Here is a 15092-nt window from a genome sequence, read left to right on the forward strand (position 1 = left end):
GTCTCATAAACATGCTCCAATCAGGAATTCATTGAACCTGAATTCCTGATTGGACACAAGAAGACAAAAAAAAAGACTTTTTCATTGTTGTGCTTTTCCGCCACAGTGTTAGACTTAACCAAGCAGCTGCAACCAGTTATTACATGGAAGGACTATTAAGTGACCACATCTCAGAAAAAATATCCCAGTTCAAGCCTCGGGCCAACAGCTGTGTCATCTGACAGTCAAATAGGAGCAACATCAACTTAAACAAACAAAAAAACCCCAGTTCCATTAGATCCGTCAGTTATCAACCTGACTTCCTGCAGAGTGGATTTTCATGGTAAACATAACGCAGAATATTCATATTGTGTTGTTTGTTTAGAAGTGCATGCATATGAAAGCCTAAAACCAGTTCAACTCACGATACATTTGGAAATGAAACACACATCAGCAAACCCTTAGAACTGTTTCAACCTAAGGAGCTGAGAACTACGGAGCTAAAACAAAGCGGTAATTGAAAAACTGAAGTAAGTGTTCTGCCTGCCTGTTTATCGAGGTCCTCCGCTCCGTTTCAGTACTATGGACAGCGCTACATACATCCCCTAATTCAGTCATACGAATTCCTCCATTTCACAGCACTAACGCCTACTTGCTTAGCTGTGGGGCTGACAGTAATCATATGCGAAAACATCAGGGCACCAAAAAGCAGTGAACAGCTTGTCAGCACACAGTGCATCTCCCAGTAGAGTTTTTGATAGTGACGAAAGGTTGTTTGCATACACTTCATGAGCGATCAAGGTGTTTGCATTGGGTTGTTGTGCGCTATATGTCCCAGTGCTGTTGTGTGTGTGTGTGGGTTGTGAGTCAAGAAGATTTAGAACTGCTGCCCTGGAGCTTGAATAGACGTCTTTAAAATGTTTATTTCAACCCAAATACAGACCAAATCCAAAGATATTCAATATATTATTATCTAGAATAAAGTAAAGCAGCACATCCTCACATATGAGATGCTGAAACCATCAAATGTCGAAGATGTTTTTTTGAGAAATGATTCACTTACTTAGTGGTGCCAATTCTTTTTGGAACGACTGACTAGCCAATTAATACACTAATCAGTCCAGCTCCAGACGTGCCCCTTTATATATCTGTTCAGTCGATATTGCACATGCAATACCTCCCTGAAAATGATTTGGCTCTTGAAGATAGATGCTCTGTCCTTTACATATTTTCATAATTTCTCCTCCAAATAAAATTTCTCTGTTGGACTGAAATCCCTAGACCTTTCATGAAATGCATTTGTACAACACAGGCCCTCTCAGCAATAATTCAGTGCCGCTGTGCTGCACTCTGATGGGACTTCATCCAGTTTTGTGATAGCCGTAGATGCACACATCAGAGCGTGGCACAATGCCGTGAGTCTGCCACTGTACAGAACTGTAGGTTGTGTTGACTGGTGTGTGGGCGGCTGCTTGAACATAAACGGTGAGGGAGGAAAGAACTGCCATAATGTCACGCTGGGAATATTTGTGTGAAAAGAAGAGTTTTCGCCTGGAAAAGGGACAGTTTTATTGTTGTTCTGTTACTAGATTGTCATGATTATAATGGAGAGCAATCACTGTTACTATGAAAAGCAGACTTTTATAAGAGTTCTAAAATACCATAATTATAAGTCTGCATCTGTAATGTAAAGTCCTCTTAGAAGACGTGCATGGATTAATGCAGGCTGTCATCCCTAAAATAATAGAGCTATTAGTGTAAATGGTGATGAGAGCACAGCAGACCTCAGACTTGAACCATTAACTTAATTACACTGGTTAGTTATTTACCTGCTAGGGAGAAACGCTCCGTTCCTGATTGTGCTGAGATACCATGCAGAGTTTTCTCACCATGACTGGAGAATAACCTCTGAGCTGTTTGAAGGCACTTGTGTGTGTGTGTGTGTGTGTGTGTGTGTGTGTGTGTGTGTGTGTCTCGGCATGTGTGGAGGAGTGTGTGAATGCGTTTGACAGCAAGGATTACATAACAGAGATGGCTGCTGCTGCAGGTCACCGTGAACGACGTGAGCGCACACACTCGCACACATGTACATCATTACGAATACCAGCATGTGTCGTAGCTGCACGTACGCACTGACACACACTCACACGCACACACACACGTCTGGTTCTGCTATTCCCGTGGGGACTTACCATTGACTCCCATTCATATCTAACCCCTAACCCTTACCCTAACCCTAACCGTAACCAACACCAAAACAATGCCTAACCCTAAAGAAACGTTTTTGCACTTTTACTTTTTCAGTAACAACAACATGGCCAAGAAAACACTGTTTCCCCCCTTAGGGACCTCATTTTAGGTCCCCACCGTGACACGAGTCCCAACCGAGATAGCCTAGAGTCAGGTCTAAGTCCCCACCAAGTCCCCACCGGTATAGTTAAACATGTACACACACACACACACACACACACACACACACACACACACACACACACACACACACACACACACACACACACACACACTCAAGCATCAAACAAAAAGCTCACTGTAAACTTGAATAGAGAGAAGAGCACTTCTATAAAGAAGTGTTGTCTGTTTCTGAGCCCTTCTGTCCTCACACTGCAGCAGCTCCAATAATGACTCTACATTGCTCCTTTAATAGAAACCCATGTCTGCTGGTTGGCAGAGCACACACGATCACACACGTCTTCCTTTGCATAATTTTACAAGCTCCCGCACAAATCCACACACATTCTTACTGTAAACACAAGTCACGGATACTGTGGATGATGTGTCATGTGTAGAGGGCACACAGGTCCAGTCGGAGCGGCGATTCTATTCTAAATGAAGCGGGAGTTTGTGAATTATTGAAACGCCTGTCCTCTTTTCTCTGCTCCGTCTCCATCTCTCTCTCCTCTTTCCCTCTTTAGATCTCTTTTTTCCGCTCTCCGCATTCCTTTTTCGCACACACACTCTTATCTTCCCTTGCCCTTCCTTCCGTTTTTTTCCCCCTCTTTTATGCTCTCTATTAAATAAGCGGGGAGGAGGGTCAGATTGATTTGTGAACCAGTAGTTCAGCGTGTGTGTGTGCATTTGTGCGATTTGAGTGATGTTGGTTAATCCAGTTTTGTCCTTGGGGACAGATTTGGCCCATATTACAGCCGGCTATTACTGTGACTAAAATCTCCTGTGCATTGAGACAGTCATTATTTACTGCCGCTCGTCGTCCCAACTCCCTCACTAGCATTTTTAATACAGCTCCACCCTGCTCTGCAACAGCAAATACAGAGAGACAGATGGGAAGTTGGCGTTTAACAATGTACTGTACATCTACAACCAAATCTTACAACATCAGATGCAAAATGACATTTTAACAGAAAACAAAGTATTATAAAGAGAAAGAAAAGCTGCCAATCTTATCTAAAGTGACAATAAAACACACACACACAGGCTGCACACACCTCCCACCACTGCAGCTGTAACTGATAAACCAGAGGTCATGTTGGCTGTTACTACACCATATACCACCCACTGATAATGACTGATCAGCAGACATGTAGTGCAGGAACCGGTGGGAAAATACTTTTACATATATTCCTCCATCACCCTCGTCGTTTATCATCCAGAGCTTATCGCTGACAGCAACTGTGCTCTCGGCTTTTCCCTTCCCTGCCTGCCCCACGGACTTCTGGGAAAAATGTTCTACATGAAGAACGTTAGTGAGTCACATGGCGTCACTTATCAATACCTGGAGTCAATAAATACCTGAGTGTAGTAGAGGAATATTGTGGTTGTAGTTTTGGCAGTGTGATCGGCCCATATCTTGTTTTTTATGACGGGACTTGATGAATGGTGCACTAATAAGCAGCGCTGACTCTACGGGGAATAAATTTAATGTTGAACCTGTCAAATAGCAGCAACTGTGTTCTTTTGCTGATGTTGTAACAGTTAGAAAAAGGAAAGAAATGACGATCACAGTGGATAAAAAGGAATTTTTGCACTGACGTTAAGTATGATTTTTGGGGTTTTGTGTTTTTATGGCCTCTGGAACAGTCACTGTTTGTCAGAGATCAACTGCCGTCTGCCTCTTTTTATTACGAGCTTCATGTGATATTTTTGTAATTCTTAGGTCAGCACAACAGATATTTCCTGATATCACAAAGTCTGCCATGAATATCAGTTTTATTTAATTCCAGAATCTGTGATCAATTTGAGATGATGTCATAGGCCAGTTTAACTCACTGATATCGGCTCAGAAAAAGCAGTTTTTTTGATTTGACAATTCTCTTTTGGAAATCTTATGGACATTCAATTAAAAAAAAACATTCTTTTACAAAGAAAAACTCTACCTGCTCTTGTTCGGTTTGACATTTCAGTGCAAATGTTTATCACAAGTTAACTTTAAGCTGATGATACAGATAGATGTTTTCACTTTGCATCAATCATGTTAGATGGTTGATCTGTGAATCAATATATCGATCCAGATCGATCTTACTCCCCTATCTCGCCTACATATTTCATAGAATCACTATCCATCTTTCTAGACTCTAACTCGCTTTCTGACTCATTTACTTTATTTAATTCTGCATAAATTGGCAGACATCTAAATGCAACTGCATTCTTTTAGAGTTATACTTTTAAACAATTTATAGCAGTATTTTTGAAACAATTTCCTGTTATTTTATAGATTTTCATTGTTTTGTCAAGTTCCAAGTACTAACTGATGATAAAATCAGTGAAAAAAAGTTTAAATTTATACATTAAGTGCAAAAGGGTTTAAAAAACACCAAAACTGTAAACAGTATGCACATTCACACTGAAACCAGTGAAATATATCACTTTTGAATGTAAATAAATATATTTTTTTGGCACCCTTGCTGGCAGATTTTCATATGCTTTATTACAGATCTTTTTACAGTGTAAGTTAAAGCTGAGGCTCAGTGAACTGAACAGTAACCGATTTCTGGGACAGTAAACAGGATAACGAATTTAAAGACAGAAAACAAATCTGGCTGTAGAAAATTGTCGTTTTTTCAGTGTTTCCTGACACCTAAAAGAAAAAATAGTCAACCAATGATCAAGGTAAACGGCAGATTAGTTCATAATAAAAACATTACTTTAATATTATTATTTTAAGGAGAATTATTACTCATGATTAGCTGTAGGCTTACAACTATGTATTATAGAACACAACTGCCTCTTGATTTTTCTTGTTTCTGTCATTGAAACAAGAAAAATCCATCACATTTTTCCAGAAGTCTGACTGTATCTTGTCAGTATCGAGGGAATTTACTCTTATCTCTCACACGCTGTCCCTCTCCCTCCATGTCTCCTTCTCTACCACTGCTTCCTCTGTCCTCCCTGTCCTCTTCAATATTGATATGAGCTGTCATTGGTCCAGTTATTTATGAGTCCCCTCCCTGGTATTTTTCCATTGGCTCCGGCTCTACAGTAAAATTCTTCTCTAGTCAAATCTAATCCAGAGCAGCCTGATTTGCAGTCGTTCAACAGCAAAGTCAAAAACGGTCTCTCAGCTGATATGAGTAAAGCAGCAGTATGCTTAGTTTATATGTGTATATAGTGTGTGGATGTTTTTCAGGCTGTTCACGCTCTTCCTTGCATTCTCTTGTTGTTTTTTTTCTCCTCTCCGTTTCATTCCCTCCTTGCTCGAATTGCAGCCAAAGGCTCTTTCCCATAACCTTTTCAGACCTGTGTGTATATGTGTGGGATTCTGCACAGAAGTCTTAAATAAGAGACGGATCGAAAGCCATGTAAGACTTGGACACACACCCACTTTTGTCAGCACGCACACACAAACACACTTGTACTGTACATGCCTCATTACACGGGCCCCAGGGATTTATGTAGGAACTATTTCCTGTTTGGGGTTAGGGAGCGAAGGGAAGTAGTGAGGATGAAATATGATGTAACAACAGTGGTGGTCTTCCTGTGTGCTCTACTAGAACTTGGGTGTTACCCAGACTTTTAGTTTTCCATGGCCATTAACGGGCCTTGTGTATGAAGCTGTCAGTAGCCCAGTGAGGTCAGTAATCCTCAGGGCAAACGGACAGGATGGTGGCAGCACACAAACGACCGTCACTCACATTGCAGATAGATCTGTGAGTACTACAGAGTGATTATATGCTCGTAGATGGATCACATCCGTCACTTTTGTTTTCATTAGTAAAACATTTTGAAATGAGTGGGAGGAAGGCACCTCCTAATGCAATTTGTAGCTCATATGTTGCACATTTGGTGAAACTGTATCTAGTGTGTCTGCAGTGTAACACACACCCATCTGTTTGGTCTAGCTTTAATTTTGGCTGAAGACACCAATAGACTGGATGTCTTCCCATCTGTATATATGCAGTGATAATAGAAATGCTGCAGAACACTAAGTATTAAGTCTGAATATTTACTTACTTAATACACTGAGACCAGACCCTGTTTTTTTATTGAAGTTACTGAATAGCTGTTTTCTTGGGGTCAGTTTAGCTTCTGTCATATTTTCCTAACCATGGGCTCATTTTTCATTGAGTAATGGTAATTTTTTATTAAATAAAAAATGAAGGTTGAATGTATTTGATTGTCTATAATAAGAAAAATGGTGGCTCTACATGCTGTGTTGTGATATTTTGCTACTTACATGTTTAACTTGTTTCCATTTGTGTCTCTTATTTGCTCTATGTAAACATGGCCTGCAGCTCAGCCCGGTTCAGCTGAAAAGCCCCTACATTTTGGTCATATGACTGTTGGATGTAGCTGTGTAACTAATTCCTTTACATTTGAGTGGAAAAACACCGACTATGTTGTTGTTGTTGTTTTGTTTTGTTTTTTTACAGAATGTAGTCAGAGATAGCAGTTAACTTCTGCCAAATTTTCAAACGAGACATATAAAATGAAATGAATGTGATCATCCTGCTCGCAGCCTTAGATCCTCAGGTGGATCCTATTGGTCGTTCCGAAGTCGAGGCTTAAATCTAAGGGTGACCGAGCTTTCTCCATCAGGACCTCGACTTTGGAGCAACCGGCCTGAAGAGATAAGACCTCCAGAGTCAGTAACTTCTTTTAAATCACTTCTTAAAACCCACTTTTATAGACTTGCTTCTATGTTAGGTTTACTTTAAGAGTTAATTAGTTTTAGTGTTTTATTCTATATTATGTCCTTTTTATTTTAGATGTTCCCTCTTGTTTTATTTTAATTTTAGCTTCCTGGTTCTTTGGTGTGATGTCATCTCTATAATTCTTTAATTCTCTATTTTTTTTTTACTTTTAATTTTAACGCTCAATCTTGTTCTTTAATTTTCAAACTGCCTAGTTCCCTTGTTTGAGTTGCGTGCTAATTTAGCTAATTATTCATTTAATTTATTGTCATTTTTGCTATTTCCTTTTAATTGACTGCTCTGCCTTGTCTCCTATAGCTTGTTTGATTGTCTCTGTGTTTGCATGTTTTAACTCTCAAAGCACTTTGTGAACGCTGTTATTTAGGATGGTGTATAAACAAAGTTATTTTTATTATTATTTTTAGCATTCATCGTCATCACCATGATTTTAAGGTAAGATGTCGTTACATTGAGAGAACTTGAAATGAGCACTTCAAGGACTGTCAGGAAGTTGAAAATCCATTGTTGATGTTTCTGGTTTCTGGCTCTGGTAAATTCTCTGTACGTGTTTAATATAGATATTTGTAACGTTTTTATGAAGACGACATGCTTTTTTAAGCCGGTTGGTGTGTTTACGGTGAAGGTGAAGGTTAAAATTTGTGTCTGTGCATTTGCATCTGTAAATGCAACGTGGTGAAGATAACAAGAACATTTTGTGAGATGTTCCATTTCCTCCTCTTTACACCAGATAACATCACACCAAAGGCAATTATTTTTGTTTACTATTTAACTCCACGTATTACACATTTTTCCTGCTTTTCACCTCTATGGGTGGTTGTTACCTGACAACAGGAGGAATAAAATTACCATAACTAACAAGAGAACCTCAGAACCTAAGTAAATACACGTACTTGAATGAATTAAATAAATGAATGGTAATTTTTTCTTAGCAAATCAATTGTTTCTTCTTTCCCCTTACTTCTCTTTGATGCTAACAATGCGTGGCAGAAAATATATCAACCCATCAACCACAGGAGCACCACAGTTTTGTCAGATCAAAGTATATGTTAAGGAAGTAATTACCTGCAGTGGATAGTTGCAGGAGGAGAAAGATGGAATTTGCTACTGCTGCTGGCAGGATGTGAGCCGCACTGATTTCCTCTAGAGGTGTGAAGTTGTGCTAAAAACAGACGCAGTGTAACACCTCACTTGCTGTGTGGATCTTACACATTCACCTTGAGACGATAATCCAGGAACAAACACACTGATGTACACATGCACAATATGCCCACAAATGTACTTTATGTAAACAAAATAAACTACAGTTACAAGGAACAGTCTCGACATACACTGTAGTGTGACGGTTTCAGTGAAATTGTGTGCATGCATGTATATGGCTTCAGCTAAGATTGTTTATTCTAATGTTGCAGAATTGTTACTATATTGTGATCATAATCATTTAGTTCATAGTTTTGCCATTTTGCTTCTTTGATTTTCTTCGGATGTTTATCATTGAATTTGGATGGACTGATCAATCACAGATCAGCAAAAGGAAGCAGTTGCCTTAGTGTAGTGACAACGCTTGCTATCACAGCTTGTTTGACTCTGATATGTGCAGTGAAAAAAAGTAACACCAGTTACCTTAAAATAGACTAGAAAGCCATGCTTTCCCTCTCCATAGCAACAGTTGAGCACCGACTTGGAGTTGATGGAGTGGATTCTCTCAGCACCTTATGTGTCGTGTGTGTGTGTGTGTGTGTGTGTGTGTGTGTGTGTGTGTGTGTGTGTGTGTGTGTGTGTGTGTGTGTGTGTGTGTGTGTGTGTGTGTGTGTGTGTGTGTGTGTGTGTGTGTGTGTGTGTGTGTGTGTGTGTGTGTGTGTGTGTGTGTTTGTATGCACACCGTATGTCTTCTTCTGAGTGTGTCATTGTTTATTTGTGGACGAAGAGTTCCAAGACATTGTTTGTTTGGTTGAGTCCATCTCTGTGGAAACCCAGAACCAGGAGTGAAACAGTGAGACTTTGTCTCATGCTAAGCCTGATAATGAAGCCCTCACTGTCTGTTGACTGCTGTCAGACCCCCACAGGACATTAGCAGATAGGTATAATGAACAGTCTGTATGTGTTTGCAATTATTTATGCATGTATCTCTACAATAACACCTTTGCCACATTAATGAGAGTGAACAAAATAATATGAATCATAATCAGTCTTACTCAGCAAAACATACAGTATTTACACAGCACCACACTCAATTACCTTCCTTTAATTCGTCATGTACATGAACTCAGGAACCTAACTAATGTAGATGATGCTTTGTCTATTTCTAGCTGCAGGGTGGACACAAACACACTGAAAAGCTGTGCACTGACAAACACACACATACAGTGTGTAGCATCAGGCACGATATGGGGTAGCATCTCTCCAGATGGCGGGAGCCGCCCACACATTGCCAGTTGTTATACAATATGTATTGTATAACAGTAGGGAGCAACAGGCCCCCTCGCTGAAACAACACACACATACTCACACATCCAGTCATTCTATTACAGATACAGGCAGCAACACTTAGATGTAGGCATTCACTGTCTCTCTATGCACAATTAAATAGAAGCGTAATGGAATTCTTGTACGTTTTCGACAGTCTGTGCTCTATTAGGCACCTCAGTGGGTTAGTCTCTCTGCTATTCAGTTAGCAAACCTCTATCCAGCCACTTAGACACCTTGATCAGTCCACAAGACAGCTGGCCAGGCAGTCAGCCAGTGAGATGGATAATAAATTTGTCTGTTAGCCAGTCATACAGCTGTGCAGCGTCACACAGCTGTTCAGTTAGCCAGGATGTCAGCCATTCAAACAGCTGTGCAGTCAGTCAGACACATTTTTAGTTACTTAGTAAAAGGTGTGACATGCTCATTTTCATTCAGTTACAGATTTAAATGACTTTCCATGTATAGCAGCACAAATTCAAATTTTGGCCAATTATAGTCTCATGCAAATTTTTTAATGCAATATCTGCTTGATTTAAATGAGGTTTCTGTTCAATTTTAGACCACATCTGCCAGCAAATTACGTCAGGCATGAAATAAGACACTTCAAATCATAGTTGGTGTAGCATAAACGGTGCAGAACATTAGCACGGGATCGCAGATGCAGTGCGGCATACATGTACACTTATTAACTGTACTCTAGTTTCAGAGTGTTGCATGGTTTTATCAGTTCATCTGACAACAAGGAGTGAGCTGTGTTTCTGTTGCTCTCCTGCTGTGGTCTGTTTTTGTGTCTGCTTTATTCTTTGCACAACTGGCTTCTCTGTTTTATCTCAGTGTCACTTTGTTTACTTTCCGTCTCTGTGTCTCTGGTGTCTTTGAGTCACTGTCCATTTCTTTCCTTATTTCTCTTTCCCATACTTTGACTCTCTTTCTGTTTCCCTTCTCTCTTTGTTTATTTTACGCCCCTTTTTGATTTCTTCTTTACTAATCGTTCCTTTTATCTCTCTCTCTTCCGTATAATATGACCCTGCTCTCTGAACCCTGCCACCGCGTGTTTAATCAATATTTAGTCGTAACCTTGATACTGTCCTTCTGCTGTCTGTAGTCGTAGTATTTGCTGAGGAATGTAACCTTTTCATGCTCTGTCCTCGTGTGTTTTGACCTTTTTTTTTTTAACCACATTCCATTCCTCGGTGGAACGCAGGAGATTTGGCTGTACACCTCCTCATGTAGGTTGTCGTCTTTCTGTTTATCGATCCTGACAGGTGTGTTATGATTGTACTGTCTTCATCTTTGCTGTCCAGGAGTCAGAAGTAACCTTGAAATAAATGCAAAAGTACAGCTGTGATGTACTTGAACTACAAGGTTGAGTTTTTTTCCATTACATATTCCATTTCAGTTTTTTTTCTTTTAACAATATCTTAATATTGCACTTTCACAGATAATTTATGGATGTTTTGGCTTTGCTCTGACCACTTGTTTCAATTATTTCAGTCGTGTTGCAGAGAAATCACGTTTCGTCCATCATTTGACATAGAGGACAGATTTGTTCCACTTTCCCTTCTCTCTAACCGGTCGAGGCAGACATCTGTAAACCCTCTCATTGTTGCTAAGTGCTTCCTAAATGGTCATTTGATTTGCATAATTTCTTTCTATAATATGATAATGTAAAGTCTTGACGCTACTATGTGAAATGCCCTGTTTGAATTGAACTGAATCTAAGTCCTTTAATAACCAGGCTTGGGCAGCATTGCTATTTATAAAAGCCCAGTCCGAGATGAATCCGAATGGAAAGCGATTCAAAGCTCTGTGTCATTTTTAACAAAATATTTTGCCTCAACTGCTCAGTGTCATCAAAACTGACGCAGAATTTACAAGTAAAGTGATCCGAATCAGGCTGCAGATGTTGTTTTCTGTCTCTAGACCATAATCTTTAGCTAGCGCCTTTGGTCAGTGGCTTATACGATGAATACTTCTTAATACTTTTACTCCAGTGTTTCATAATAATATTCTACTTTTTAGCACACTAAAGTTGCATTTTTTTGCATTACAGATTAAAATTTCCATATAAAACTATAGATGGATGGATGGATAGATATACATTGATTTGAAGCCATAGACTGTATATATAGTGGACGTAGCATCTGGCTCCCGAATTGAAGCCAATCCGGAAGTGTCAAAAACTTGCAATATCACGCCGTCCGCTTTGGCTGGCTCCAAAAAGCTTTTTCTCCATAGACCCCAATTCATTTTTGGAAAAAATTAAATTTGATAGACTGATTTTCTACAGCTCAGGATTTTTTCCCCGTTAGTTTTCATGGTCAAAATGAGAGATCAGGTGGCCGATCTTAAAATAAATCAATACTGAATTTTAAAGTTAAAGTTGGCGGAGCCAGGGGGCGTGGCTGTACTTGATAGACAGCAACAGAAGCCTCTGCGGTAAAATGTGGGTGGGATAAGAGAGTCCTCAGCCAATCCTGCCCCTAGTTGCTCTCCGGTCCAGCCTGTTTGATGACGCTTTTTACATCACTGGCTCCAAAAAATCCAAAACGGCGACCAGGAAGTAGCAAAATCCGGGCTTCATTTTCTCGGCGTTGAAACCAACGGGTGACGTCACGGTTAGTTTACGCCTGTTTGAAGCTAGCAGTACGCAGTAGTACAGTTAGATCTGTAATAAAACAATCCTGACTGTTTTTCTTTTCTTTACTTTTTTATTTGACAACATTTTGCATTTTAAGAACAATTATATGGTTATAATAATTCATTTTGAAAGCAGTTGTCTTACTGTGAACAGCATATTTTAAAATTGTCCTGCAGTTAGTTTTCCTCAACAGCAGAGTTTTGGTGCTTCTGTCACCACACTCACTCTGTCTTCTCTTCTCCTCTTTTGTTTTCTTTTTTCTTTTTCTTTTACTGATCCTCTTTCTGTCTCACTTTCCCTGCTTCTCTTTGTTCCTCCACCCCTCCTGGCTGCCGCCTCTCTCTCTGTTTACAAGCATTAAGAGAGTCATATTAAAAAGGTATTATAAAAGCTCTTTGAGAGTCGACCAGTGTGCCCCTGCAATCATATGACTTCATTACAGTATATCCGAACAGACGAACAAGCACACACACACAGCCACACTGAACACACTGTTTTTTTAATCTCTGTATGTGTGTGCATGCACCAGCTTATGTGTGTGTGTCTGTGTGTGTCTGTGTGTCTGTGTGTGTGTGTGTGTGTGTGTGTGTGTGCGAGCCCAAAGCACCATGTGATGATGTAATGAGACACTGATCGGTGCAAACTGCGGAATCCCCTGAACGCACACACAAACACACATGCACACACACACGCACACACACACACACACACACACGCACACTCGTATATACTGAGCTGTTGTACTAAGAGTGAATTGAGCATATAGGAAAGTCCCTCCAGTCAAACACTTGAGTTTTCCCTTCATTGGATTTCCTGCAATAAATTACTGTAGTGGCTCCCCTCTGTGCTCCAGCCTTCAGCCCACACATACACATGCTGCACTCACTCACACACACACACACACTCACTCACTCACTCACACACTCACATTTACTGTGTGCTCTATCTCCTGGTGTTTTCGGTCCAGCTCTGTAAGTCTGAATGACATCGGTGTCAGCTTTATGATTGTACTGTTTATGCTCAAATAGTATGTGTGGAGAGACTTCCTGACTAGAACTAGGATTACCTCAGCCAACTGCTGAATGGCAGATGGTGCAGAAAGTTGGAGTGGATGGAAGGTGTGCTGTGCAGATACAGGGAGGTGAAGGACAGTGACGGAGGAGGGGGGGAAAAAACAAATGAGGGAAAGATTGAGGAGAAAGTGAGAAGAGGGACACGCACACAGCATGGAAAAGAGGTGAATAGAGGAGGGAGAGGAAGGGAGATATCTATGCTGAGAGGGAGATAGGAAAGGAAACATTTAGACTAGAAATCAGAGGAAGGAGATTTAAAGAGGGAGTAAGAATCGTCATATCCGACATGAACATTTACGGTGAATTGCTTGGCAAATTATGTATTATTACTGGTAAAAGTAACACATTTTTACAAGGACTTATGCTCAAAGTTAAGATTAAAGAGATTAATTTAGCCTTTTTTTGATTGGCATTGAGTCGATAGAGAAGAAAGGAAAGACAAATTGAGGAAACAAGAAAGGGAACAGAAAAGTAAATGATGAGGGAAAAATGGAAGGAGGGTTTTAATGTCATGTTGACTTTCATGTGGAGAGCGAGGTTGTGTGGGTGTACATTATGTTTATGAACGCAATAAAAATTCCCACTATCGCAATGAAGAGCACACACACACACACACACACACACACACACACACACACACACACACACACACACACACACACACACACACACACACACTCAGGCACAGTGGTGTTCACACTCACACAGGCCCATAAACTAAGAGCTCGTGGCAGCAAGCCATGATGACCTTCCATCAGCCAGCACCCAGTCATAGTAATGATGTCATCCTTTCCTACTCTCTCCGTCTCACACACTCACACGTAGAAACCGGTCAATAGCTGGGCTTCCATAAAATTACCAAGCAAATTTATGAAATGTCTTAAAAACAGAGAGGAAATGTGGCTTTTTTTCTATTAACTGCTTTCGATTGAATAAACTAGAAGGCAGCTGTAATGCTGGGTTGTAATAAACAGAGTAGAAGAAGCTGCAGACAAAAACAGTTGTTCAGCTAAAAAAACAACAACTCTTTGGCCTTCAACGAGAGCAAAATGGATAGAATTCTTCAGAGACGAGACAATGAAAGCTCCAGCTGAAAAAGCTCCTCTATTCAAGCTTACTGTTGTGTAGCGTGGAGTAGTTTTACAGCGTTTGAACAGAGTCGTTGGTGAGCTGATGTGCTCAGGATGCAGAGAGAGGTGGGACTTCACAGATCTGCACTTTCTACACAGGACAATGAGTTCCAGCTCAGTCATTTTACAACAGGATCCGATTATTTTCAAGGGAAAAACTTTTAAATATGAAACTGATTCACAGAGACGAATTTTTCGTTGTTCAGTCAGCGACCAGAGAGAGACTTCAGTTATCTGTGCTTTCCCTTATGTGAAGACCAAATGTATGCTGTGGGAAGAAGTCAAACATGCAAAACATGTTTAGTCATTTTTTAGTGCACTTCTCGTAATTGTACACACGGGAACCTCTGAACTTGTGCTGTAATGTGGAGTAGCACCGAACACTTACTGTCAGAGTCATGTGAAATCACACCCTTGCGACACCTCGCAGCAGGAAAACCACCATCAGCTAGCGTGACTGCACGTATGCAAATGTGTCACTGAGAATGTGTGCGTCTCTGTGTGTACATACAGTCTCGATGTAGATGTAGCAGAGTACTCAAAAACAGCAGCGTTATTAATAGATGTGGCTCAGTGTGTGACTGCTGAAAAGAACACACTCTTAAAGGAACATGACGCTTTTTAACGCGCCTCTGTTCATCTGCATTAAGCTTCATCATCTTCCTGGTTGATTTAC

The 15092-nt window shown here is 40.3% G+C and overlaps 1 protein-coding gene across 1 annotated transcript in view; it reads left to right on the forward strand.

Annotated features, from left to right (window-relative positions):
- Positions 1-15092, forward strand: part of atxn1a (ataxin 1a) — a 103722-nt gene that overhangs the window by 46025 nt on the left and 42605 nt on the right.

This window comes from Acanthochromis polyacanthus, chromosome 11 (assembly GCF_021347895.1).
Source record: "Acanthochromis polyacanthus isolate Apoly-LR-REF ecotype Palm Island chromosome 11, KAUST_Apoly_ChrSc, whole genome shotgun sequence".
Lineage (NCBI taxonomy): Eukaryota > Metazoa > Chordata > Actinopteri > Pomacentridae > Acanthochromis > Acanthochromis polyacanthus.